At 46.7% G+C, this 24925-nt stretch overlaps 1 long non-coding RNA gene across 1 annotated transcript; it reads right to left on the reverse strand.

The window, feature by feature from the left end:
* Positions 1-985: 985 nt before the first annotated feature.
* Positions 986-3419, reverse strand: LOC146046348 (uncharacterized). Its single transcript, XR_014465856.1, has 3 exons — positions 3320-3419; positions 2683-2730; positions 986-1351 (listed from the first exon to the last, which is right to left on the reverse strand). It is a non-coding gene; the product is annotated as an uncharacterized LOC146046348 (long non-coding RNA).
* Positions 3420-24925: the final 21506 nt, after the last annotated feature.

A 24925-nucleotide genomic window follows, 5' to 3' on the forward strand; every position in this document is an offset into this window, starting at 1 on the left:
ATCTACCTCTCCCCCGGAGGTTATGACAGCACCACCTTCCAACTAGGATACCCCACAGCTCTGTGTACATACCCCAGACTGGTAAGTAAGTAATCAATAATTATCCTTATATGTGCTTGTGTCGGCGACCACTGAATGATGTGGGTATTCCCCCACAGCCTGGAAATGGATGTTTATGTAAAACATCCATTCGCAGCCCATGTGGCATGTGAGGGGGGGGGGGGGGGTTGAGCAACCCGGCATTTGCAGGGTAGCATCTGGTGGACTCCCAAGGCTGCAAATTCGCATCCTTGCGAATCGACCAGAATAAGGTCCTTGGTCACTGGGTTGGAGAGCGTTCAGGTGGGGGGGGGGGGGGGGGGGGGATTGGGCAGATACAGCCAGGTAATATGTAAAAAATGATTTTGCATGTAGCTCACAAATGCTGGGTGGCTGCATTATTACATTGCAACTTCTATAGATTGTAAGCTTGCAGCAGGGCCCCCTAACCTCTAAAGGTGTGTACACATGGCAGGATATGCCGTGAGATGCGAGTCCCGATGTGATCAGATCGCATCGGGACTCGCATCTCCCGGCATGCTAGAGGGGCACTATTTACACTATATAGTGTTGCCTGCCCTCTCTATCTGGCTGCCGATCGGCAGCGCATTGGGCTCGCAAGCCCTAAAAAAGCATGCGATTTGGCTTCCGATCCCTATATCGGGAACATCAGAAGCCAAATCTTACCGTGCGTACACACTATTAGTCTGTCTGTTGTTACCCAGTTTTATCACTGTCTACTATTGTAAAGTACAATGCAATCTGCTGCACTATATAAGAATCTGTAAATAAATAACTTAGTAATGAGCCTGTCCCACCTGTAGTGCAACATGGATTTGCCAAGGAGCACAGATACATGCTCTTCCCTAATCCCAAGTCAGAATCAAACCTGATACAGATAAATGTAAAGTTTCTTTATTTATTTCAATAAAAAATACAAAAGCTTACATTGGTTTAAAAAATAGCCCCCTTACCCTCCTTTTCTCCATATCCCCAGACCCGATTTGATCCTATTTTGGAAACCCATATATTTAAAAAAAATATTATTACAAAGAATCTATATTTATACAAATAATCCCCCAGAACCCCTGGAATCCCTCTCCCCTCTATAGCCCCTGACCCCCTAGGTCCTAAATTTTAGATCCTGAGCCTTCATCTTCGTACTGTTCGTGGGTTTCTGGAAACATTCCAGAAGGTAGGCCTTGCAAATAGGGAAAATATCCAGAAGGCAGGCTTTGGTCATGCTGGATAATTTGGGGAATGAAGCCTTGTCCAGAGCCTGATCCTGAATCAGTGCTACTAGTCGGATTATCTGCAAAATAAAGAAATATGATTGTAGCCAATGATCTGTCTGAGCATACAGTGTCAGAGGTGTGGGACGTATTCTATAGATGTAATCTACATTGGCCATTATCAAGTGATGCTTTGGGTCTGCGCTCTGTGACCTCTACTGTTACTGTTCCCTGAAGGCGCAGAGTTTATAATGGAAAACAACTCCCTATAAAAGTGCTACAGTAACTATTAACATACAAGACAATAACCCCACACAATGCATGTAATCTATGTATGGGTATAGCACCATAATAACAATACAACTAAGTAGGCAAGGCACAAACTCAAACTAAAAGAAAGTATAAGCCCAGGGGGCGATCAGCCCAAAGTAACCGGAATTTTTCAGGATAAAAATAAGATCATTAGTTTTACATTTATGAATTTAGTTCAGTGTAATCTTATTTAGGACTGTGGCCCTTATTCAGATCTCATCGCAGTACAAATTTGTTCTCAAAATGGGCAAAACCATGTGCACTGCAGGTGGGGCAGATGTAACATGTGCAGAGAGAGTTAGATTTGTTTGAGTTCTTTTGTTTCTGTGCAGGGTAAATACTGGCTGCAGTATTTTAACACTGCAATTTAGATTTCGGTTTCAACACACACCCAAATTTAACTCCCTCTATACATGTTGCATCTGCCCCACCTGCAGTGCACATGGTTTTGCCCATTTTGAGAACAAATTTGTACTGTGATCAGATCTGAATAAGGGCCTATATTCCTGGAGGCCGTCTGCCTCTTCCTTATCACTGTGGTGATGCTGGCACCTGAGACTGTACATGTAAGGTTAAGTGCTACATAATCTATGCCAACGTACACACATATATATATATATATATATATATATATACACATACACATACGGTGGTGGTGCCTTCCTCACAGTGGTATGTACAAAGCGGGGTTATATTTGGAGTCCGGGGGGGAGCTCACAAAAGAAAAGGCAGCACTCAGACGGCTTTAGGAATATATCCAAATTAGATTTGTCTCAAGTGTAAAACAGTACAAGCATATAACTCGGATATACTCCTAAAGCCGTCTGAGTGCCGCCTGTTCTTTTGTGAGCTCCCCCCCGGACTCCAAATATAACCCCGCTTTGTACATACCACTGTGAGAAGGCACCACGGTGCGATGCTCCATTGATGAGAGTGCCGGACAACTGCGATATTATATATATATATATATATATATATATATATATATATCCCACACATGTCACCAGTCCGAGCCTGAATAGATAACAATATACAGCAGCACAATCTCTGACATTATTATCCCACATATCACACAAGTATGTCTATTATACGGTCATACCTGAGGCCATTGGAAGGCAGTCAGTACATCCGCTGCTGGTGTCCGGCACTGTAAGGTAACAATAAGCTCTCATTAGTCATCTGTATTAGTTACATCCATGATAACAATGTAATATATAACTACTCCTATAACAGTTAGCATGTGTTACACTGTCTGTAAGCTGGTGTCTATGCTTCCTGACTACATGCCCCCCCCATCTATCACATCACCTGCCTCAGCACATGCCTTGCCATAGCTTTGCTATTGGGTATGCTAAAACTTTGGCAAGGCATGATTGAGTGCCACAGTTTGGCCATGCCTGGTTTATAGGTAATACATACTCTCATCAAAAAGGTGGCACCTTGATCACGTTACTTTAACAGTCTGCATATCAAGCATAGATATCCTGAATACCTGCACTGTAATATCAGAGTTTGGGTAACTCTGAATTAAAACATTAATTTATTTTAGGGCCCCAGCTAAGTATTTCACTTGTAATTATGTGAGGAGCCCTAGAAGACATGACCTGTGTGTGTGGTCCTGAGGACTGAGTCTGAGAACTTATGCTACATTATAGATATAATGATGACAGAACTAAGCAGGTATACTGTATATACTCAGGCACATATACCAATAACACTAATGGAGTAGGACTTACCTGGAATAGACAGGATGCTGGTGAAGCAGCAGACGGTGAGTATCAGTGATAGCTGCATTGTGATCCACAGATCTGAGTCAGTACAGAGCAGTCAGTCAGTACAGGGTGAGTGAGGAGTGGAGGTGGGAGGAGCCTTTATATAGGAGTCCTGTCCTACTCTCCTATGATGGGGGTCTGTGTATTCTGGGAGGGGTCACACTAAACAATACAGACTCCTATGTCTACAGTCACATAACAATGGTGGTATCACACTACAAATAACATTACAGGGTCACACAGCTACGTGCTGTCTCTAGTTATTTATCTTTATCCACTTAGATTTTCCATAAGTGTCATAAATCTTTCTCACGTGAATTGTTTGTGTCCTGCATCTTATAATTATGTTATTTGTGATAGATGATGTATTGGCAAGGTCCTTACTTATTCATACTTGCCTACCTGACTCTCTCCATGCGGGAGAAAATGCTCTGTTCCTGGGCTTCCCAGGTACTGTCTGATTGCCATCACCTGTGGTGAAACGCCTTTCTTATCAATTACCTAGCTCCCCGCAGGTGAGGGCAATCATACATTACCAGGGAAGCCCAGGAACACAGCATTTTCTCCCTGAAGGAGAGGGTCAGGTAGGCAGCCCTGATATTATGATCACTGGAACTGATTCAGCTCGTATCGGAGGACTGCGAAGTCGCCACCCTGGCTATTATTGGAGGACTGCGCAGTATAGATGTGCGAGCCCTCGATGTGGCCACAACCAGTAATAGCCTGTGATTGCAGGCTGTACGCTTGCATAAAACTGCTGCAAAAAAACACAGTCGGGCCTGTCTGTTGGGAGGGAAGGCCCCTAACTTCATCAGTGGCCCCGATCTCCCAACGGCCATTGCAGCACTGAGTAAATATTAAGTTAGGCAGCACTGCACATGGGGGGGGTGTCCATTTAATGGTGTGTGGATTTATCTCCATCCGCAGCCTGCGCCGGCTTCCTGACAGTCAACTTACCAGTGATCGAGAAGTAACAGGATTTTATGGCAGAACAGCTGTGCGCATTCACAGTCTATCGATAATCCCCTGGCCTGCAATATCTCAGCTGCGTGATCAGGTCTGTATAACCCCCTTAGTTACGTGTATTGCCTACACCAGACCCAGCTCAGTATACAGCTGCAGGCTGCACACATTACCTGGAAGAAATATTTATCTAAAGGCTCTTGCAGTACTTGTAGTTAGGTATTCATTCGGGCTCGGGGTGTCAGAATTCCAAATGATACTTTACAGCCCCAACCATGCCAATTCTGTCTTGCTCACCATAGACGTTGTGCAGGAAAATCTGCAACAATGTTTTACCGCAGACATCGGTGGGGTACGCAGCCAGTCATTGGTGATAACTGGATATCCCCTTTGAATCTCTAATTACAGCCAATAATCAAATAAAGACAAAGGTTCCCACTAATTTCTAGTCTATTCTGAACACCTCACAATATTGTTTTTAGGCCAAAAGGTTGCACCGACTATGCACAGCGACACAAATGGGCGTCACAAACACTGGACTGATACGACACACTTTGCATCGCCCCTGGACTGATATGGCACAGATGGTGGCACCCCTGACCTGATACAGCACACATGGTGGCACACATGGAATTATACAGCACACATGGCGGCACTCCTACAGTAAAAAAAAAAGAGAAAAACTTTTTTATTCTTTAAATAAAAAAAGGACAGCTCCCCAGGACTGATACGGTAGACTTAGCAGCACTCCATGAATTATACGGTACACCTGGTTCACTCCTGGAATTATACATGACACGTGGCGGTACCCCAACAATAAGACAGTGCACATGGCGGAACCCCTGGACTGATACGGCACACTTTGCATCACCCCTGGACTGATATGGCACACTTGGCAGAACCCCATGAATTATAAGTCACAGATGGTGGCACCCCTGACCTGATACAGCACACATGGTGGCACACATGGAATTATACAGCACACATGGCTGCACTCCTACAGTAAAAAAAAAAAAAAGAGAAAACTTTTGTTATTCTTTAAATACAAAAAGGACAGCTCCCCTGGACTGATACGGCAGACTTAGCAGCGCCACATTTATTATATGGTACACCTTGTTCACTCCTGGAATTATACATGACGGCACCCCTACAATTAAACAGCGCACATGGCGGGACCCCTGGGCTGATACGGTACACATGAGGAATCAAATTATACTGCACACATGAGACACTCCTGCAGTGAAAAAGGAACAAAAAAACGGACAGCTCCCCTGGACTGATACAGCAAAATTAGCAGCACCCCATGAATTATATGGGGCACCCTTAGAATTGTACACGACACATGGGGCACCATTAGAATTATACATGACACATGGCAGCACCTTTGGAATTATACACAAAATATGGCAGCACCTCTGGAATTATATACGACACATGGCAGCACCCGCGGAGTTATGACACACATGGGCACTCCTGGACTGATACAGTACACAAGGGTCACGCCTGGAATTATACTGCAAACATGTGACACTCCTGCAGTGAAAAAAAAAAAAAAAAAAAAACATTTTTATTCTTTTAATAAAAATGGACAGCTCCCCTGGACTGATATGGCAGAATTAGCAGCACCTCATGAATTATAAGGCACACATGGGACACCCCTAGAATTCTACATGACACATGGCAGCACCCCTGGAATTCTACATGACACATAGCAGCACCCCTGGAGTTATATGACACACAGCAGCACCCATGGAGTTATATTTTTTATTTATAAACAGTTTCTTATATAGCGCATACATATTCCGCAGCGCTTTAAAAAGTATAGTTGAACATTCACATCAGTCCCTGCCCCAGTGGAGCTTACAATCTATATATTCCCTACCACATGTACACCCACACACATTCATTTTAGGGTTTATTTTGTTGGGAGCCAATTAACCTACCAGTATATTTTTTGGATTGTGGGAGGAAACTGGAGTACCCGGAGGAAACCCACGCAAGCACGGGAGAATATACAAACTCCGCACAGTTAGAGCCATTGTGGGAATAGAACCCATGACCTCAGTTCTGTGAGGCAGTAATGCTAACCATTACACCATCCGTACTGCCCTATATGACACACATGGGCACCCCATGAATTATATAACACACATGTTGCACCCTTGGAATTATACTGCACACATACGACACCCCTGCAGTGAAAAAAAAAATGGATCCTTGAAAAAGGCACTTAGTGCCAAAACGCGTTGGTGACACCTGCACCATTGAACCAGCACACCGCCCACCACCAATCGCATGCGATTTATCACATGTAAAATATGGTGCATCAAGTGCCAAATTGTATGTGAGCCTCTCTGGGAGCTGCCGGGCGGCTTGCAGGAGAATTGGGTTCGAATTGTCCCTAGGACAAGTCGTCCTAATGTATGGGGGCCCTTAGAGTTAGGCATCAGGTAGGGAGGATGGGGGGGGGGGGCACAGGGAGAAGGTAAGTGTATTTACTGGACCTTTGTAAGGATTCTAAGCATCCATATGCATTCCTCTATAAGGATGTCAAGGTATATGTGTGCTGCACACAATCTGATTATAATGTTCCTGTTGGATTCAGGGCCGGTGCAAGGCACCAGAGCGCCCCAGGCAAGTCGGGGTGGGGGCACCCCGGTGTCTGCCGCCTGGGTAAATGTCCTGCGGCGCTGTAAAGCTGGCGGCGGCGGGGGGTCACTGCAGTCAATAAGAAATAACGAGCGATATCCGCCGGGCTATGCTGAAGCGCTTCTGTTTTGGAAACACTGGCCGCACGTCGCACGCTAATTGGCTGAATCTCAGCCAGTGTTTCCAAAACAGAAGCGCTTCCGCATAGCCCGGCGGATAGCGCTCGTTATTTCTTATTGACTGCAAGGACCCCCGCTGCCGCCGCCAGCTTTTACACCGCAGGACAGGTACCCGGGCGGCAAGGGGGGGGGGGGGGGGCGAAATACCGCCCTCCAGTGGCCGGCGCCCTAGGCAAATGCCTAGATTTGCCTAGTGGTGGCGCCGGCCCTGGTTGGATTGAATTTAATATTACCAAATAGGGTCAGATTCTTTGGCGACTTATATAAGTTTATCTGTAATCATTTCTATATTGTATTTACATTTTAAATATATTTGAATATAATGAAGTGGATACCCATTTGGCATGTTACAGTAGCAACAGACCCTAGCACATACTGTATCTGATTGCAATGTCAGCTAAAGGAAACTTTGCTCAGCATGAGCCCCGTAATGGTTCTCATACAATGTAATCAGTGATAATTAACATGAACTCATCCAATCTGCATAACAAATAGTAGTATTTGGTGTGTAGGGAACACAGTAATAAACAGGGGCGGATTGGCCCACCGGGAAACCGGGCTGTTTCCCGGTGGGCCGGCATATTTTTAGTATAAAGGGCTGCCCTCCCTCCTTAACAGGGCCGGCCGCGGCATCTCCCTGTATTTTGCCCTGTTTAAAGATGGCCGCGGCCGGCCTCGAGTAGTTCCACAGTGAAAGTGGCCGCGGGAGGGCTGCGGCGCATGCGCGGCCGCACGCAGCTCCTCCCGCAGATATTACATCTGCCCCACTGTGCAGAGGTGGTGGCCGCATCGCGATCGCGGGTGCGCGTGTGACGTCACCGCGCACCCGCCCACTGTACAAGACTGCCTCAGCTGCCTGCAATGTGGGAACTTGGAAGGCTGAGCCGCTGAGGAGTGAGTGCCGATGCCCGACTGCCTAGATTATAGTATGGAAGTGGCAGCGGGCAGACTCACCAAAGAGTTGTAAGATGACTGGCATTATTTTTATTTTGTAATGTGTTTAAGTTTGCTACTATATATTTAATGCATATATATTCTTTGAAGTTTTTTGTGCCTTCATTAAACTGTGTGTGTACAGTGGCGGTGGGTGGAACTACCAGGGGTGATGTTAGGTACCCGCCCCCAGCAGCAGCGTCACTGCCTCATTACCATGAGAACGCCCAGCGTTCTCATGGGTAACGCCCATGGAACGCTGGGCGTTCCCATATGGTAATGGGGCAGCCCGGCGCCCCCCGCCCATCTCCGCCCCACGCACGCCGCCATGGGTGCACGCACTATACGTCTGCACATGTGCAGAAACCCGCATGCAGACGCGCAACATTGGTCCTGCGTGCGAATGCACGCAGGACCGAACAAACGTGAATAACCCCCTTAGTGTGGTGGTGGCTGTGTCCAAAGAGGCACAGCCACTCACCACGGCTGTCACTTCCCCCCAGCCTCCCGCCGGCTGCTGCTGATACCCTCCCCGCAGCCCATACCCACTGCGGTCCCCGGAACCCCTCCCCCCCCCATCCAGGTTTTCCACTAGTGTAAAACTTGTAGAGACAACACAGCTGCATTTTAAATTTGCCGCTGTGAGTGAATTAATAACTGCTCGCAGATCGGCAGCCGCAGCATTGCGGTGTGTCAGATAATGTGTAATGGGCATTGCGGTGTGTCAGATAATGTGTAATGGGCATTGCGGTGTGTCCCATAATGTTTAATGGGCATTGCGGTGTGTCAGATAATGTGTAATGGGCGTTGCGGTGTGTCAGATAATGTGTAATGGGCATTGCGGTGTGTCCCATAATGTGTAATGGGCATTGCGGCAGCGGGCCATTTCCCGGTGGACCAGCACATTTTAATAGGGAAGCGGCCGCCCACCCTCCTAACAGGGCCGGCCGCGGCATCTCCGTGCCGGGCCGCGGCACTGTGCCCTGATTGAAGATGGCCGTGGCCAGCCTCAAGTCCTCCTACAGTTAAAATGGCGGGAGTGCTGGTGTGCAGAAAGCCTGGCTGCGCTGCCCACGTGATCAGCCATCCCAGCAGCAGCGCGCAGGACTGTTTCGCGCGCTGCGCTGGATGGATCTGTTGGGCGTGGCAGGAGCATCGAGCAGGGATAAACACAGCATGCAGAGGCCGGAGGGAGCACAAAATAAACAGCAGCCGGGGACTGTCTGACAGGTGGCCACAGGAGGAGGGTAAAAACAAGGCACTGGTGCTGGCAGAATTAATAATTTGAGGCCTCAGTGTATATATATAAATATATATATATATATATATATATATATTCAACAAAAAAAGTGAGCAAATTAATGGCACAGGCTGTGGAGCTAGCGGTGAATACTACGCATGCTGACTACAGTATATTGAATTGTATGTGAGCCTACACTTTTTCAGTAAATACTTGTCATTACTTTGCTCATGTGTGCGCTCCTTTTTCTTGTTGGATGTATCATACACTGAGGCCGTGACAAAGCCTCCTGGAAGTGAACCAGCACTACATCCTTAAAGACGGATTTACATATATATGACATTGTGACGTTGCGCAGATCCTCTTCTTGTGTGTATGTATATATATATATATATATATATTTTTTTTTTTTTTCATCTCCATAGTAACCGGACTCCTGCATTCTGATCAGAACTGTGATGCATTTCCTTTGACTCGTCTTCTGGAGAAAGCCTGCTGGGAGAGGGGCTGCGCTGAGCGGAGGTCATGTGAGAGCGACTTCCGCCGGCGTCTGCTTGCACAGTGAGGCTGACTGCCGGTTTTTCAATGGCGGACGGAGATCTGCATGCACGGGCTTTCTGTCAGGTACAGGGTTAACCGGAGGGTGGGCGGGAGGGTGGGATTTTTGTGGTGTGTATGTCTTTTGTGTATATGTCTTTTGTGTACTGTATTGTTCGAGTCCCTGATGACGGGGTAGATACCTCGTAATGGCGTAGGACCATCAATAAATGTTTTTTGCATTTATTGGACAGTGAAAGTCTGTCGGAGGGCTGCCAACCCCTCTATCTATATATACATATGCCTTACAATACAGATTTTTAAGGTAGATGGATGAAGAAATGGCGGCACTCGAAGACTGATATAAACTGAGTAATTTTGTAAAAGCATAGAACAGTGCATCATACTCCGACATTTCGGGTATACAACCCCGTTTTTTAAGGTGCAGAAAGTGACAACGGTTGTCACTTTCTGCACCTTGAAAATGGGGTTGTATCATCGGAGTATGATGCACTGTTATATGCTTTTACAAAATTACCCAGTTTACAGTTTATCAGTCTTCGAGTGCCGCCATTTATTCACCCTGTGTCTTCTCATTCCGTTGCATAATGTGAACTTTAGCCTATTTTTTTTTTACTCATTCTGTGTGGCATTTTGTGAATTTTGGATCATTCCATGTGTCATAATGTGAATATTGGCTCATACTGTGTGGCATAAGGTGTACAGGTTTTTTTTATAGAAAATAGGGCCCTCATGTTATGGTGCATAATGTGTTCAAGGGAGGTGGCCCATACTCAAAGCCCCACGGGGGGGGGGGGGGCAGTTGGGAGACCCCCTGTCACCCTCCCCCTGTCTCTATCTCCCCAGCCCCACAGGCTGCAGAATAGACGCTGTATGCATGCGCCTATTCTGCAGCCTGAGGGGCTGGGGACATAGCCAGCAGCTCAGAGAACCACTAGCCATGACCCCACAGCAGCAAAAAAAATAGGGCGGGGCTTCGTTGACATAGGCCACACCCCCATATTGATAGACCACGCCCACCCAAAAAACGGGCGCGCCTGAGGCGCGCGGCAACACCTGCGGCGCGCGGCAACACCGCCCCCCCCCCCCCCCCCCCTTAGGGCTGCTTCAAGATATTTCCCGGGCTGGTTTTAATTCCCAATCCGCCCCTGGTAATAAATGTGGAGACCTGGTCTATTAACATCTGAAAGGATTGTACCACTGGTCTGATAAGTACAATGCAGGCATCCTGAAGAGGAAGAGACAACCATTTCTGCCATGACAATTCATACAATCTGTGCATGATACAAGAGCACTATCTGGAATTTTGTCATTTCAATTAATACAATCCTTATTTAGGGACAAATAAATGTAAAGATCTGCAGAGTTTGGATGTATGTAAAAGCTAAAAAGGATTTTTAAAATCTCCATGCATCCTGTAGTGCTGATCGTTAGAAATGATATGTTATTATTGGCTTTATGGCGATGTATATTTTTGAACAATAAAACCCATACATGGAATAGGAGGAAGAGATAACTGAAGTTTTGGTAAAACAGATCACACACACGGGCATAAAATCGCTGGCAATATGGTCAGTGGCGTAGCTTGGTTTGGGCCCCCTCCCCGCCGGCCTCCCCACTCCGGCCGCCGGTGGCCCCCCCCCCCCATCGCCGCAGGCTTACCTGTCTGCGCGTCCCGGCTCCTCTCCTGGCTTCAATTAATAATTCTATGCAGACGGACCACAATATAATGGCCGCCCCCAAACCGCAGACCGTTTCAGAAAACTGTCTGCTTTATGGGGCGGCCATTTTATCGTGGTCCGTCTCCATAGAGTTGATTGAAGCCAGGAGGGGAGCCGGGATGCGCAGACAGGTAAGCCTGCGGGGGACGGGGGCATTACTATAGCAACGCTGCCCCACGGCGCCCCCACATGCACAGCGCCCCCCGCGACCGCGGGGGCTGCGGTGCTATAGTTACACCACTGAATATGGTCACCAGGGCGATTTATCTGACACTTGAAATTGCATGAAATTTCCCTTGAACGCCCCAGCAGTTTCCCTAGATTCTGTACTTGAGTGCTTATTTCGCATTCGCATCTGGGGTTCCCCCCGTATTTCTAAAACCTGCGCCAGACTCTTGGCCCAGTGCTGGTTCCCAAACTACTGGGGACAAAAGTATTAGGGGCCCCCCGTATTTCAGAACCCAGCATCAGGCTCAAACAGCCAGAGGTGTCATGCCACAGCCAGGGGACACTTTTTACATAAGGTCCACCGGCCAAAGCATGACCACCCTGACTGGGCTGTCCCTGCCAACCCTGGGCTGTGAGTGGCGGGCTGATGGCATTATAATAAAAATGTGGAAGCAGCAGATTTTCTCCTGTCCAAGGCTGCTGCTGCTGCGCCGCTGGGTAGGAGGAGAGAGCAGGGAGAAGGTGCTGCTGCTGCTGCCGGATGAGACAAGGGAGAAGAGGTAAGCCCTGCTGCAATGTCTTGCAGGCAGGGGCGTGCACTCCTGATGACCTGGCTACCCGGCAACAGATTTCATCGGCGGCAAGTACGACCAAGGAGTTGCGATACAATGTGCACGGGAACGCGCATTGCATTACACCTCATGTCATGTACATGCAATCTGTGCACTGTACATGTGATTTATTGCTGAAATCGCATGTAAATTGCCCAAATTGCATGTATATCGCCATAGTGTATGGGGGCCTTTAATGTTCTTATATTAATGTGGCTCACCATTGGATCTGATACTAGAGCTAGGGCTGTTGAGCCTGATTAGATGTTGAACTGGAACAGTTAAAGTAAATGGACTACCTACAGATGGAGCAGCTCTCAGTGGAGCTGCTTCTGGTGATAGATGCGCCAATCGCCGCCCCGCGCCAGGCACTGTCCTCTGACAGCAGGGCACATTCTTTCGGAGCCCTCTGCCGCTCCCCCAGTCTGCCCCCACTCCCTGCCCGTCTCCCTGAAGCGGAGACGTCCAGGGAAGCAGTTCCCCATAGCCTTGCTGACAGGGACGCACATGCTCGTGCATTCCTGTCAGATGGAGTGGATGAAACCTTTTTTGGTATCCAAAAATCCTTTATCCTATCAAAGGGGCTTTCTTCTATAGGGAAGCATACCATAATTACCATATAACTAACAAACTATCTTTGTTCATCCTGGGAAATAAATACATTAGATTCTATTTTTAGCAATAAGATCTCATACTAGCACTTAAGTACTTATACTGGGCCTTGGTCAAATGTATATGTGTTGTATTTGTATGTATTGGGTGAGGACTCTCATCTTTCCATAGATAAATGTTTTTTCAACTGTAATTCTTACTAACATTAAACTGCATTTACCTCAAGCACTGATCAGCTGACGTCTGAATCACAAATATGGACATTGTGTGAAGTAAATCTGTTTACCAATTCATGAATCCAGGCTCAAGCCTCACTGGAGTTTTCCTAAACAATAGGTATCTGTGTTCTTCCCCATTGTCTGATAAGAGGGCTTTTTCCTCTGATGATATCTGTCAATTGGTATTAGGGTATTCAAACACAGATAAGTCTGCAAACTTTGCTGTACTTGAATTAACAAAGACATGCTAATTATCTAATGATCAGCAAACACAGGTACAAAAGTTAAGGCCCCCATACACTACGCGATTTGGGCAATTTCACCTGATTCTGGTGGATCAGGCCGAGAAATCAGGTGAGATTTCCCAAAACGCGTAGGGTATGACTTTCGATCTGATCCAATGCGCGGTCCTGTGCGCATCGGATCCAGATGTCGGACGGTCTGCACATAAGATAAATAATCTTATGTGCAGCCGGCAGGGAGCAGGTCCGGGGGAGCGGGGACCAGAGACCGCAGAGCATGGTCCAGTCCAGCTGCAGGAGGGGTAGTGAGCTAGTGGCAGAAGAGGGAGCGGGGCCCACAGAGCAGAGTCCAGTCCCCGCAGCGGGAGAATAGAAAAAAATATCCTATTTAAAAGACTGGGTAGCCCCTGATTGGCTGGGCTGAGCTCTTAGCCAATCAGCAGCCGCCCAGTCTTTTGAATAGGATGTTTTTTTACTATGCTACCCCAGACTCTGCTCTCAGTTCCCTGCGGCAAGCAGGAGAATAGGAAATATCCCATTCGAGACTGGGCGGCCGCTGATTGGCTGAGAGCTCAACCAGTCTGCGGCCACCCAGTCTTTTGAATAGGATGTTTCCTATTCTCCTGCTTGCCGCGGGGAACTGAGAGCAGAGTCTGGGGTAGCATAGTAAAAAAAACATCCTATTCAAAAGACTGGGCGGTTTTACTATTCTCCCGCCGCTTACTGTGGGGAACGGACTCTGCTCTGCGCTTCCCGCTCCCTCTTCTGCCGCTAGCTCACTAACCCTTGTGCAGCTGGACCGGACCCTGCTCTGCGGTCTCTGTTCCCCGCCAAGGACCCTGCCCCCTCCACGGACCCGGACCCTGCCGCCACCCCGCCTGTAAGCTCCCCCCAGACCCTGCTCTCCTGCAGCTCCCCCAGAATTACATGTGATAAATTGATCCGATTTATCACATGTACAAAATGGCACATCAAGTGCCAAATCTTATCAGGAGCTGCCGGGGGAGCTCAGAGGAAGTCGTTGGGTCCGACATTAGGCCAAGTCGGCCTAATGTATGGGGGCCCTTAGACAACATTGCTGGCTGAATGCAGTACGAATTACTCCACTATATTGACCCCAAACTCAGTAACAAAATTGCCACTAGCCAACATGGGCTGCTAAACCCCAAAAGACCAAAAGTGCACGAGCTTACCGAACACAGTGTCAAAATCAGCTTTTTAAAAAGTACATGATTGGGCCAAATGCTCATGTGGTGGTGAAAGCTTCAGGATTCACACTCATGGTAGAAGAATTGTTCTTTTATTCACATCAATATACCGTGTCCAAAATCACCATCAAATCACCATGAAAAGACCGTAGAACAGAAGGACAGCAGTCACCCGACAATAGTTTTAACCGGCATCTGTTAGCCAAGGTTAACTGGCATGTGTTAGCTGTGTAATACTCCATCAGGTCATCTGTCCACTTCCCCACAGCTGGATGTGTTAGAACAAATGGGCGGTCACTTCTGTCAAAATGCAATGTTGGTAAATCCCCTGGAACCCACTGCCAGTACCTCACTAACACCTCTCGGCCCGTCCTCAGTCAGTCCTGTCGTGCCTGTGAAAACAAAATAAAACATAACACAATCCACCTGAAGGGTAAAAGAAAGAAATACAAAATGCATGAAACAGCATGGCTGGGAGTAACACTGTTGAATCACTCTGGCTATGGAAATAACCTGACTCATGTGCACAGTTTAGATCATACGCACAAAACACCACTCTGGTATAAATTAAAATATGAAATGCTCTGTCAGAAATCTGTTAAATAAAATAAGGCACATGTAGAAGCCACAGCCTCCATGGGCCTATATATAACATGAAGGCTAAGCAGACCACCTGGCCTCCTTACAGGGACACTCCAAGGTGCCGTGGTACATAGCTACCAATGTATATCTCAATGGAACCACCCATTGGTGCTACTTTCAAGGTTATCTGCATCCCGCCAGCACTCTGTATTGTTGCAGCATCAGCATCAATCAAGCAATCAGCATCCGACAGTGTCAGGGAAATACATTTCTTTTTTTTAAAACATTAAATTTTTATTGGCAGGACACATTTAAGCATGCAAATACAGACATTAGTGCTAGCATAGGCACCTTAGGTAATCGGAAACAGAAGTTGTATATAGAAGCTAAGCACTTGATTCTCTGTCAGAAAAGCCAAGGCTTGTCTGAAATATGACAAGCGTTATAAACAAGCAAGAATCAAAGGGAAATAGTCTCTGCACTTGTAACTAACATATAAGTAACAATACAGTAGAGTGACATAATATAATGTGATGAAAAGTAGAGTATTGTGAGGACAGACACATAAGGGGGGAGACAAGACAAGGGGAGACAGGGAACACACACATCTCAGAAAACCAGAGAAACCGATTGGTTGGAATCAGTGATTAGTGGTATCAGGCGAGTGAAGGACTGACAGATCAATTGGGTCACTTTGGGTAACAGAATGTCCCCGCTTTTCCCGATATTCACTCCACTTGAACCATTTTATGTATATTGAGGAAGGCGAGGAGGAGTATTTACAACCCGCCGTCTCAAAGACGAAGTGTTTGTGGATATTGTTAATAATTGTTTGAATGCTGGGCACTGAGGGGGATTTCCACAATTGTCCTATGGCCGCCTTAGCTGAAATTAGAATGTGGCCCAACAGGTATTTTTCACAACTAAGCAGAGGGAATGGGGGGTGGTGAAACAGAGCCACCATAGGGTCACCTGGGACTGGCGTCCCAAGAACCTCGCTAATTAGAGAGAATACCTCACTCCACAGAGGCTGCAGGACTGGGCAATCCCAAAAGACGTGTATAATAGATCCAACACAGCCGCAGTTCCTCCAACATAAATTGGAGGTCAAGGGCCAGATGCGATTAAGCCGCAGTGGAGTAAAGTAGGCCCTGTGACATAATTTGTAAAACATTTCACAATGGTGGAGGCATTTAGAAATCTTAAAGCAGGACCTGTATATCGATTTCCATTCAGAGTCTGGAAGTACCCGAGACAGATCCCTCTCCCAACCAAGTTGGGACAGCAATTTCCCCTTCTTGCCTAACAAAACAATGTGCTGATACCAGCGAGATATGCCTCCTCTATGGTTAGGGGAGGACAACCTGAGGGAGAGTAAGGCAGGTAGGCGTGGCGCCTGTTTTCCCATATGGGCAGAGAGCCAGTGACGAATTTGTAGATATTTGAAAAAGTCCTGATTGGAGATATTGAATTGTTGCTGTATCTGTGAGAAGGGGAGAAGGGAATCGGTACTAAAGATATCTTTCAAACACATAATGCCTCTCTCGATCCAATTGTTTAGTCGGAGGTTGGGGATAAGTCTAGCTAGAGTTTTAATAGATAGACTAGGTGCAGGTAGGGAAACCTCTGGGTCAACTGCTATCAACGCATGCCACACGCTCAAGGTAGTCCTGATGGCAGTTCCAGGGCCTGTCCAGGTTGGGACAGTTTTCTCAGGGAGTAAGAACATCTCTATGAGGTCAAAATTATCCAAAAAGGACTTCTCTATGAGAACCCACGGTTTTGGGTTTGTAGCAGTGAACCAGTCACGTGCCTGACTAAGAATGCAAGCGGAATGATAACTTTCGATATCTGGATACGCGACTCCACCAGAGTCTTTCGGTAGTACTAAGGTACGTCTAGCAATGTGGGGCCTAGCACCTTTCCAAATATAGCATGAAAAGAGCTTGTTGATTCTAGAACTAAGGTGTCTAGGAATAGGTCTTGGGATAGCACGAAATAAGTACATTAGTTTGGGTAACAACATCATCTTAGCAGCAGCTATACACCCCAACCAAGTAATTTTGTGAAGCAGCCATTCCTTAGTTAGCTTCTCAAGTAAACCGATTAGGGGTGTATAGTTACAGTCAACCAGGTCTGCATCTCTAGACAGATGAATACCTAAATACTTAATAGAACGCGACTGCCAAGCGTATTTATATTTATCTTTTAGTAGGATCAGTGTCTCTTGGGGGACGTTAAACGGGAGAGTTTCTGTTTTGGATGTATTAAGTTTATAGTATGATATTTTGGCATAAGTGTCAAGGATATTGTGCAGTGCAGGGAGAGAAGTGATAGGATTTAACAAACATAAAAGGATGTCGTCAGCGAACAAACTAATTTTGTGGGGCATATTTCCAATTACCGGTCCCTCAACCCTTTCGTCGTTTCTTATAGTCTCGGCCAGCGGCTCTATAGCCAATGCAAATATGAGGGGCGACAGAGGGCACCCCTGCCTGGTTCCGTTAGTGATATCAAAATCAGAGGGGAGAGTACCGTTGACAAATACCCTAGCTGACGGGGTAGAATAAAGGGCCATGATAGAGTCCAAGAACTTCCCTCGAAAGCCATAAGACAATAAAACCGATTTTAGATAGCCCCAATGTAACCTATCAAAGGCTTTTTCCGCGTCAAACGACAACACCAGCAGAGGCGTCTTATGAAAGTCACAATATTCAATGATGGTAAAGGCTCTGCGGGTGTTATCCGGAGCCTGCCTGCCCGGAACTAAGCCTACCTGATCTGCCGCTATCAGGGAAGGGAGGAGGGGACAGAGTCGGTTTGCTATCAATTTAGCGTATATTTTAATGTCGACATTCAACAGTGCTATTGGGCGATAGTTTAAGACTGATGAGGGTGACTTACCCGGTTTTGGGATTGCTACGATTTGTGCGTCCAACATTTCTTTAGGGAATTCACTAGCAGTAGATTAAATATCAGTAGATTAAGTAGCATTAAAAACATTTAACAGTAGTGGGGCTACCTCTTTTTTGTAAGTTTTATAGAAGTTGAAAGGGTATCCGTCGGGCCCAGGGGCCTTATCGCAGGGTAACTTGTCAATTATTTTTCCTATTTCGTCTAAGGACCATGGCGAGTCTAAGGCGAGGCATGTTTCTAAGTCTAGTTTGGGTAGATCTAGTTTATTTAGAAAGGCTTGTATGTCGACCTCTAGTGGTTGGGGGGTACCTATGTCAGAGCGCAGGTTATATAACTGAGCATAGTATTCTGTGAATGCATTAGCTATGTCGTCCGGATCAGAGACCCTAGAGCCCCCGGGGGTGGAAATATAATGAATACGGGCCTTGGCTCTACGCCCTCTCAGTTTGCGGGCCAGCAGCCGACCCGCTTTGTTGCCAAAGACATAGTGTCTCTGATTCAGACGAGCCAGGTTGCGCTGCACTTCCTGGAGATAGAAAGTGTTCACCTTTTCCCTCGCCAAAAGCAGCCGTCTATAAATGGATTTATTAAGGGGATCTGCTTTATGCTCCTCTTCTAATCTGGACATATCCTTCTCCGCAAGCTCTAGATTGATTTTATGTGCCCTCTTGAGCCTAGCTGCAGATTGGATAATTGTTCCACGAATTACTGCCTTCAGAGAGCACCAGTGGTTGAAAACAGAGGTGTCGTCGGGGGTGTTAGTGTCCAAATAGGATTTTATAGCTAGCTGAATAGACTGGAAAGCTTAAGGCTGATTTAATATGTGATTACCCATCCTCCAAGGGCCTGGTGTTGTTCTACGGTCTCCAACTTCCCATACAACTAGTATAGGGGAATGGTCGGACCAGGACATAGGTAAAATTTCAATTTTAGATATAGATGGCAGCGTCCATTTATCGGTCAGAACCAGGTCAATCCTAGAATATGAGGAGTGTACATGAGAGTAAAAAGAATAGTCTCTAACAGTAGGGTTTTTGGTACGCCATGCGTCGAAAAGATCATATTCGCCTAACAAGTGACTAAAACCAGAAGGGTTATTAGGTGGGCGGGGGAGGGGACCATGAATGGATGTTTTGGTTGGGCGAGACCTGTCTACCGTGGGATCCACCACTAAGTTAAAGTCCCCCAACATCATTATAGCACCTTTCGCACACCTTTGAACAGTCGCACATAGTTTCCTACAGAAAAGCAGCTGTTTAGTATTAGGAGCGTAGCAGGACACCAGGGTGACCGCTACACCCTCAAGGGAGCCCACTAGTATAAGATATTTTCCCTCTGCATCTGCATATTGGGATTCCAAAACGAAGGGGCAGCTATGTGATAAAAGAATGGCTACTCCTGCTTTCTTAGTCGGGCCATTTGCCATATAGCAGTGGGGGAAATGACCATTGGAGAAGCGGGGGGGGGGATCAGTACTCCTGAAATAGGTTTCCTGTATAGCAAAAATACTTGCCTTCTTTTTATAAAAAAAGGAAAGTGCAAGCTTCCGCTTCTGAGGGGAATTTAATCCCTTAACATTTAGAGAAATAACATTAACCATTTTGGGTATTGTAGAATAGCATACAATTGTACAAATTTGATAACTGTGATGTCATAAGAACATGCACTGGGTATATATGAGATGGAACAGAGGACAGACAAGACACATAAGGGAAACACAGTGGGGGAAATACAAAAAAGAAAACAAAAATAAAAAGTCAAAGAGACTCCAAATGGAGCCCGAGTGAGGCGCCAAAGAAGCACCGCCTCACGCATCAGGAGAGGGGGGTAGCAACTAGAGCCCCCACCTCCGCCCATCCATCTAGTAAACGTGTAGATGTGTATCAGTAGGAACAATCATTTTAACAATCAGCAGAGATCTCGGACACTGGGGATGAATGCTGGAGAGCAAAAACTAATAGCGATCTAAATAGGTGGAGTTTAGGGTACTCCGACCCCAACACCACCAGCTGCCACCTTATTGAAAGTATAGATCAACCTTTTAGAAGCATCCCAGCACCCGGGATCTGCGCGAAAACGTAACACAAATGTTAAATAACAGCATAAACCTGCATGACACTGAAAAGCTAGGAAAAGGGTAAGATAACTAGCATTATAGGACTAACTCACTGGACAGTACAAAGGCAAGAAAAAGTTTGTTGTACCAAGCACCAGGTTTGAGTGTAAATGTGGAAGCCAAGCGGAATAGACCATAAACGTGTCCAAACATACTAACTATTTTGCTTCTCGGGCACCGACCAGTCCCGCTGGAGTCGGCGGCTAGAAGAAGAGGTGCTCGGACAGTCCGCAAGGTTCCACCTCACCAGCAACTTCATGCCTTCATCCACATTAGTAATGGCGATGGTAGAGCCCTCCCGGGAAACCAGAAGTTTGGTGGGGTAACCCCACCTGTAAGGAATGTCCGCCTTCCGGAGAACCGATGTTATAGGTTGAAGAGAGCGTCTTTTGGAAAGCGTGAGATGAGAAAGATCTCCAAAAAGCTGCAGTGAACCCAAGGTTTCAGACGTATCTGAAGATGGTCTCGCCGCCTTCAGGAGGGCCTCCTTGATGTGAAAAAAGTGAACTCTCATCAGGACATCTCTAGGTGCTCCCTCCGGGGCGGATCTAGGTTTCGGTAAGCGGTGAATGCGGTCCAGGAGTAGATCTTGAGATGAAGCAGAAGGAAGCAGCCTTTTGAAAACGTCTATGGCAAAGTCATGAAGGCTGCTATTGGATACAGTCTCAGGGACACCCCTCAATTTGAGGTTGTTTCTCCAAGATCGGTCCTCCAGGTCCACAACTTTGTCCCTCAGAGCCACCACCTCAGCCTCCAAGGTATCATGGGAGTCTATTAAGGCATTGTGGGATCCTACGATCTCCCCCATTTTGGTTTCTAAAAGGCATGTGCAATCCCCCAGGTCGTCAATGGACCGCTGGCAGGTTTGGAGCGTTGTGCGAAATTCAGAGGTAACTTCATCTTTGAATTGGTGAAACAGAAGATGGAGAGAGCCAACAGTTAAGGCCTCAGAATCCTCCAGTCGTATATGGGATGAGTTGTGTTGAGACGAAGCAGGTTCTGCCAGGGGGGGTGGGGGGGGGAGGCAGGTGTGAGGGAGTGGCAGGAGTAGTAGCCCTTTGGTCAGAAGAACGTTGAGGAGATGGCTTAAAGAAGGAAACCTGGGAAACGGCACTGGAGGCCTTGTTTTTTTTTGGAAGGCATGGTACCGGGTAGGGAATATATACAAAAAAGAGGGAGTTTGCCGGTGTGGATTCCAGTAAAGAGCCTCTGCTGGTGCGGTTGAAGTGCTAGTTATCAATATTTTCTCATGAGCAGGTCGTTATGGCATAGGCGGTAGCGGGTTATTGCCATAGAGCTGAGCCATTACATCTTTGGAAGTGGCAGATTTCACAGCACACCCACCTGTTTCGTTCCACCACCCCAAACGCAGGTGGGCAATTTAGCCAGGTGAGAAGGTCAGAAGGTCAACCCACTGCGTGTACAATCCGCCCCACTGAGCTGGTATAGCTGTCACGGCTAGGTTGTGGGGGTCAGCAGGTAAAGGCCTGGTAGGGCAGGTACAACTCGCCCCTCAGCAACTACGGCCAGGCCGGTATGTGTGCTTTGGTGGAAGAGGAGTATGGGTGGCCTTAAAGATAGGGGAGAGCCTTAACCCTTAATTGTGCCTTGTGGGGTCGCACAGGACCAGTGACACCAGTAGGGGGACCCCTGGACCCTCCCCGGCTATCTGAGTGAATTGCAGCCCTAGGGGTGGGTAATGTGGGGGAGGGGGGCAGAGTGTGGCGAGACTACTCGCCAACCCCCTCGATGCAGCTGGAGGTGAGCTGAGGAACCCTGTGTGTATTTCATCCAGGGCTGTAGGGAGTACCAAGAAGGCCGCCGGAGTCCAGGCCACTTCAGATGTGCAATCTCCCGGGGCCGCCGCGGGCAGCCCGGGGCGTCCGCTGAGGTGTGTAGGCAGCAGGAGCAGTCGTCCGGCATCCGTGAGGCACGCCGCAGGCAGCAGGCGGCTGAGAGCTCCGGGTGCTCGTCCTTCAGGGAGCACCAAGATGGCCGCCGGGCACCCGGGCAGCTGTGACTCTCCTCGTCACCGGGTCCCCGGCGGGCTGCCCCGGGAGCCAGCAGCGGGAGGCGAGCCGGGGTGAGGCGGCAGCAGGCTACCAGATGCCTGTAGTGCGTTCAGCGGAGATCAGGCGGCTCAGAGGCTCCTCCGCGCGTCCCGCCAGGCACGGCAGAAATTGAGGCCCCGGCTTTGCTGTCAGGTAAGCCGCAATCCGCGAGAGCCCCAGAGGTGGCTCCCCGACTCCGCAGCGGTTACCGGGTGCTTGGTTTAGTGCAGGGGGGTTGGTAGAGGACCACAGGGGGGTGGAAGCGCTAGGCTGTAGGTTTATTTGGGTGGCTGTTTAGGCGGTGGAGAAACATGTAATCAGATAATATCCATGGAACAGGACTGCAGAAACTCAGCAGTGCTGTAGAGCTCAGTAAATAGAGCATTGCAGCTACACAGTGGTCAAATGTCATATGTAGGGAAAAGTCTCATGGCTAGGGTGACCAACTCATCCCTTTAATCCGGGACACATTAATTACACAGGTTCTGTGGCTGGCTTTCACCTGGTTTTAAACTGCCACACCTCAAGACTCCAATCCACCTGGTTTTAAACTGCCACAGAACCTGTGTAATTAATATGTGTCCAGGATTAAAGGGATGAGTTGGTCACCCTACTCACTGCAGCGCTAAATCAAGAATTGCATACATTTTACAATAAGCACACATTGGTGCTGTATAGTGAGTGATAATGAGGCACACAGCGGTGCTGTATAGTGAGTACTAATGAGGAACACTGCAGTGCTGTTAAATGAATGATAATGAGGCACACGTCGGTGCTGTATTGTGAGTGATCATGCGGCACACGGTGGTGCTGTATAGTTAGTGATAATGAGGCACACAGCAGTGCTGTATAGTAAGTGATAATGAGGCACACAGCGGTGCTGTATAGTGAGCGATAATGAGGCACACAGCGGTGCTGTATAGTGAGTGATAATGAGGCACACAGCGGTGCTGTATAATGAGTAATAATGAGGAACACTGCAGTGCTGTATAGTGAGTACTAATGAGGAACACTGCAGTGCTGTATAGTGAGACTAATGAGGAACACTGCAGTGCTGTATAGTGAGTACTAATGAGGAACACTGCAGTGCTGTATAGTGAGTACTAATGAGGAACACTGCAGTGCTGTGACATGAAAATATAGAAATTTAAAAACATACAGCAGTGTTATAACAAAAACTATCAGGTAAATGTAAGGATAATGCCAAAGGAGATTGCATTTAATAAATCTATACACCAAACTAAGTAGCACTCTCCTGATATCCACTTAAAAAAAAAAAAATATATATATATATATATCAGAGAAAAATAGAGAGCGCCAGAGGTTTCCACCACCTTTAGTGCAGTGAATGTGTCAAGTGTACAAATACTCAGAACATTTTTGAACAAAATGACAAATTTTATTAAAACGTTTGTCGGAAAACGTGTGGTGTCTCAGTTCTTTTTGAAGACAGTAACAACCCAACGCGTTTCGTCTTTAGAAAGACTTCATCAGGGGTTTAAAAAAGACACTGCAAGTGGTAAAAACATATCAAGTATAAATATTCCTGTATCCAAAATTGCTGTTCAAATACAGTATCCATGATTACAAACATTGTGTACATACCGATCAGGAATATATGAAGATGCCTCAAATATTTTCACATTAAATAGTGGAATTCAATTAAAAGATAGAGGTCGCGATCTAGAGGATCAAAGTACAAAGGTAATATGAGATGGATGGAGGGGGAGGAGAGTACGTGTGGAATATGTTGAGATTATAGATATAGGAAATGTTTTCCTGAGGGAATGTATACCCAGGAAGATAAATACCTTAAATAGGTGTTATAACAGGATAAGGGATTTTACACATCCATATATAATGGGGCTGTTGTTGGTCCCATACTTTTCTATATATGAAGAATCTGTTAAAAGGAGGGTATAATTTTTATTTTTAAATGGGACAGCAGAAAAAATAGTGATCTAAAGTTCATAGACGGTGGCAAAAATTACCTTCATAAAGTAGTCAAAATAGCGCTGGCCGTAAATAGAAAGTCTGATTAGGACTGGACTAAATAAAGATGAACTTTCAGCAGGGTCAACCTGGGTCAGATGACCTTAATTTCTAAATAAGGAAAAATAGACGAATACATATTCAACTTGATTCTAATGTTTCAAGGTGTTGGTCATAATGATTAAGGAGATTGACATTACCTTCCTGATGGTATCTGGGATAGATAAGGTGGTACTGATGGAACTCAATCCGCACAGATAGATATCACTGTAATAGGCACTAATACAGTGCTTTTTGACTACTGAGGTTCTAAAAAGGGGACATATCGACAGCCTATGATTATAGGGTTCAAATTTAATATTCCTCTATAATATCACTATGTCAAAAAAAAAAAAAAAAAAAAAGGAAAGATAAACAGGATAGACATTACCTTCCAAATGTTATCTAAGGTAGATATGGCAGTAGTATGGAGCAGATTCCGCACAGACAGGCGTTGCTGTGAAGGCACTTGTATAAAGGATCTATGCTACAAAGATTCTAAAAGAAAAATATCGAAGAGACCTTAATTATAGGGGCCATATTATAGGGTCCATGTAACAAGATGTATGGTC

Source organism: Crinia signifera, chromosome 11, assembly GCF_055691185.1.
Source record: "Crinia signifera chromosome 11, ASM5569118v1, whole genome shotgun sequence".
Classification (NCBI taxonomy): Eukaryota; Metazoa; Chordata; class Amphibia; order Anura; family Myobatrachidae; genus Crinia; species Crinia signifera.